Here is a 5,059-nt window from a genome sequence, read left to right on the forward strand (position 1 = left end):
TCTGAGGCTGAGTCAGCAGGATTGTCGTGAGTTCAAGGCCAACCTGGGTTACATAGTGAGTTCAAGGCCAGACTGAACTACATAAGGAAACTCTGTCTCAAAAAAACAAATTTAAAAAATTGGAGAAATAGAGATATAGAAATTCAATGACTTATTCAAGGTCACAGATGAAAAAATGGTGAGGCTAGATGTCAAATACATGCCTTCTTACTCTATCACTAGTATTTTTTATATACATCTTATGATGTAGTTTAAGGGCTCAAAGTCTTACTTGATTGGGAAGTGAGGTAGAAAAGGAAGTGCAACAATTATTTCTCCTAAAGACAATTTTCAAAATTGGCAGAATAGGGCTCTTTGTTGTTGGTTTCTAGAGTAAAGGCCTCCACTTTATCAAATCTACAAGACCTAGCATAGAATTTGAAACTGACAAGTAGCTTGAACACATTAGTATAGAATAGATCACAAGCTTTTCAATTCTTTTTTGATCCATAGCCCATAGATTCATATACTAGTTGGGTCAGATAGGGCATTAAATGTCATTTAATTCAGTGCTTTTATTTATACATAAGAAAACTGTAGCCTAAAGATGTCAAACCTATGCTTTTTTAGGTATTTATGATAAATAGGGAAACCTTAGGGAAAATGTTTTGAATATAAAGAAAATGCCAGAATAGAATAAAGCCATAAAAGTCATGATCAGTATTCTTTAATGAGACTTGAGAAGAAAATTAGAAATTTATACATATTTGAACTTTTGTATAAATTTTTTACAAAGATTTATTTATATCACCATGATACATTCACAAAATGTTACTCAGTGTTTTAAGAGGTGGTAGATACCAATGAATTGGAGCTGGTCTGAGAATAATCAATCCATAACAATAACACAATTTTTTAGTTAGCACATTTCTTGATTCATTTTATTTTATTTTACTTTATTTTATTTTATTTTATGGTACGGGGAATTGAACTCAGGGCCTCACAATGCCAGGCAGGCACTGTGCCACTGAGCTACATCCCCGGCAATTTTCTTGATTTTCATAGCATATTCTTAAAATTTTAGTGGTCTTAAAGAGTATAGTAATTTGGAGATGAATCTGCATTTCTATATAAATCATTCGGGCTCCTGGGTGAGAGGCCTGTTTACAGGAAGAAACCAGGTCTGCTAAGCCTAATGATAACCTTTTTATATCCAAAAACCTAAATCTCTGAAAGTAAATGTTTCCCCTAAGTTTTGAAAACACATTCACTTGATATTATGGTTTGGATGTGGAGTGCTCCCCACAAAGTCTCTTCATCTTCAGAGGCAGGGCTTTGGGAAGGTGAGAGGATCATGGGGGAGCACTACAGCTGAGTTGCTGTTAGGAAGTAGGGTTTGGTGGGAGGCGAGGCACTGGGAGTGGAACCTGGAAAGGCCTATCTCCCTCCTGAATCCTCCCTTTGCTCTCTGTTTACTGTCTGCCATATGAGAAGCTTTTTATATGCCATGTCTTCCTACCATACTGTTTCTATCTTAGAGCTTGATTACCATGGACTGAAACTTCAGAAACTGTGAACCAAAATAAACTTTTCTTCCTTAAACTTGTAAGTGTCAGGTATTGTAACTCAGTGATGAGGAAAGTGACTAAGACAGTGTGGGAAAACCTTAAGTAAACAGGTGCATATTTCTTTAGAGTCTTTATTTGATCCTATAAAATATTTTTAGGTTTTACTATAAAGTGTTGGGATGTTTTATTACAAAAATTGGACAAAACCTAGAAAGGATTTCATGCAATACATTGTACGAAAAAAATATGCTACTTATTTAAAATCAGAAAAATTTTGAATACTGAAATACATTTGACTTTTAGTGACAGCATTCTACACTTGCATTAGTTTGCAGAGCTTCTTCATTTTTATACAAACTTAATTTACTTTAGGCCCTAGGTTTACAGCTTTGAACCTACCTACTGTGTTATATCTGTTATGACTTCTTCATTTAGCCTGAAATATATGATTATTGAGGGTGTTTATCCTTCTTTCTCCTCTGAACATAAAATCCCTAAATTGAAAGATTTTTGATTATAGGAAAAATTGGTTGTTATTTCTTTGGTTTCCTTTGGTACTTTAAGTTTGAAAAGCAGTAAAATCAACTCAACTAGTCAGAAAAGGCCAAACAACAAGAGTGATGGGGTATGTCTAGAGAACTCGAGGGCACTTAAGGTGTGGGTTTGCTTTATAGCAGGATGAGGCTAATGGCCCCTCTATCACTGAAATGGATATCGTGGCTTCAACTCATTCAGAACCACTGAGAATCACCCTCTGCTGTCCAGTATTACAAAGCCTTTTATTGCTTTATTTGTGTAGAAGTGCATCAGGTAATTGGAGTGTTTATAATTTTAGGTGTACTACTAGCCATTTAAGCAAATATATTTACAACGCTTGTAATTATATTTTGATAAAAGTTGTTCTGGATAGATCAGCAGGACTCCTCCCTGAGTAATATTTTTGCTTCCATATTTTCTCCAATGGTGCAGAATAGCTTATACTGTAGTCCAAACATTCTCCTAATAATACTTTTATTTCAGGCATGACCTTCTTCTCATTCAAGTCTGGAATAAAAAGAAAAAAGAATATATAGAGAGAAAGCATAACAGATAAGTGTAATGCACTCTAGGAAATTATTGATTTATTTATTGACCAATAGTCACTTTAAAAAAAATCTATAATCCAAAAAGACTAATGAAAGAAGGAAGACACAGTAAGTATGATGTTGAGTATTCTTGCACAGATTTTTTCCACTGTATGAGAATTTCTGTAGAACAATAGGGCTATAGATGATGTTTAACAGAAATATTGTATTACAGGTTTCTGTTTAGCAAAAATATGAGCCTTCTCTTGGGAGAGTCTTGAGGCTTATTTAATTAGGTCACTTTTGGGAAAATTGAGTTTTAGGAAAATTGAAAGGTATCTAAATTCTTTCAGATCACTAGCATCCTCGTATGTTTATTTGCCAACTGAAACCTCAGGGAAGAGAAGCAATTCAGTCTATAAATAAAAGAAATAAATAAATGCTTAGTTATAAAGGAGAATGTTTTATATTTGTGAAAGATCTTTGACTTGCATTGTAGAATATGATGTAAAATATTTGAGAAAACATTTCCATTACAGTTTATAAGAATATTTTTTTTTGGTGTCGAGGATCGAACTTGAGTCCTTGAGCCTGTGCAGCAGTCAGCAAAATCACTAACCACCCGGCCCCGTATAACAATTTTTGACCAGAATGGATTTCCACATTTTCCTTGAAAACTGGTATATAGAATGAAGCCTGTCTAGTTAGAGCCGGCAGATCCCCATGAGAGGCAGAGCCCTTAGTACATCTCAGGGTGTCTTTTGAGGAGTATCTGAATAATACCTACACTAAGGAGCAGCGCTGCCCCTAACAAAGAGAAGGTAAACCTTCTGGGCCTCCGTACCAGTGCCCCCAGTGCCCAGGAGGTGAGCCACGAGGGTACCAACAGCACACATCTCTTCCCCCCCATCCCCCCTTTGAAATGAGAAGACACATAAACAAGTATCAAAACCAGACTTCCAGATCACCTAAAGCAACCCCAAAGGGAAATAGGATGGAACGATCTGATACTCAACCAACTGGACTCCCTGAACTGGCAATGAAAGAGGATCTGGAAAAAATGAAATCAGAAATAATTTCTCAGATAACAGCAGAGATTGTGCCCATAGTGAAAGACATAGAATCCATAAAGCAGATGCAAACAGATTTCCAGGAGATTAAAAACTCCATTGTAAGATTATGGAGCAGAATGAGCCAGTATGAGGACAGAACTTCAGATATAGAAGATAAGATTGCAATTAGTGACCAGGAAAAGAGAAACTTCTTTAAAATATTAAGGGACCATGAGACATCAATTCAGCAGCTACTAGATGGTGCAAAGAAGAATAATTTAAGACTGATCATAGTCAATGAAGAAACAGGAGAGAGTACAGATGACATAAACAAAACAAAACAAAACAGTTCACTGAAGTGATGGCAGAAAACTTCCCAAGCAGGGGAAAAGAACTTGACCTACAGATAAGTGAGGCATATAGGACTCCAACTAGCCTTGATCAAAAAAAAAAAAAAAATCTACACGTGGGCATATAATAGTTAAGATTCAAGAAACCCAACAGAATTGCAAAATTCTCTAAGCTGTCAGAGAAAAGAAACAAATCACATACAAAGGAAATCCCATCAGAATCACAGCAGACTTCTCAACACAAACCCTCAAGGGAAGAAGAGCTTGGAGTGAACATATTTCAAGCCCAAAAGGAAAACAGCCTCCAATCCAGATTAATGTACCCTTCAAAACTATCTTTCAAAATTGACAGAGAAATAAGATACTTTCATGACAAAGAGCATCTTAGGAAAACTATGAATACCAAACCAGCACTCCAAAATTTTTAGACAATATCCTAGGAAAAGACAGCGAGGATCACAATGCCAGGAAGCCCAACAGAATGAATCCATCAGGTACATCAAGAAATTAAAGCAAAAGAGCAGGGGATTTAGCTCAGTGGTCTTGCTGCCTGCTGCACAAACTCAAGGACCCAAGTTTGATCCACAGTTCTAAAAAAAAAAGAAAAGAAATTAAAGCAAAAGAGGAAAATCCAACAAAAAGACAAAGTCATGACAAGCATAAATCAATACATATCAGTTATAACCATCAATGTTAATGGTCTCAGTTCTCTAATCAAAACAAATAGACTGGCAGAATGGATTAAAAAGCATGATCCAACAATATACTGCACACAAAAAGCACACTTAATTCAAAAAGAAACTCACAGACTGAAAGTTAAAGGGTGGAAAACAATAGTCCATGAGACAGGAACTAGGAAAAAAAGCAGGTAAGCTATCCTCTTTGCAGATGAAGTAGATTTCAAACCAACACTGATTAAGAGAGACAAAGAAGAACACTACATCCTTGTAAAGGGAACAATCTAAGAGGAAAAGATGACCATCATAAATATATATGCACCAAACACTAGTGATCCCAACTATATAAAACAAATATTAACAGACATG

The sequence above is a fragment of the Heterocephalus glaber genome, unplaced genomic scaffold, assembly GCF_053883595.1.
Source record: "Heterocephalus glaber isolate CG9 unplaced genomic scaffold, H.glaber_assembly_v1.0 deba00000122, whole genome shotgun sequence".
In the NCBI taxonomy this organism is placed as follows: domain Eukaryota; kingdom Metazoa; phylum Chordata; class Mammalia; order Rodentia; family Bathyergidae; genus Heterocephalus; species Heterocephalus glaber.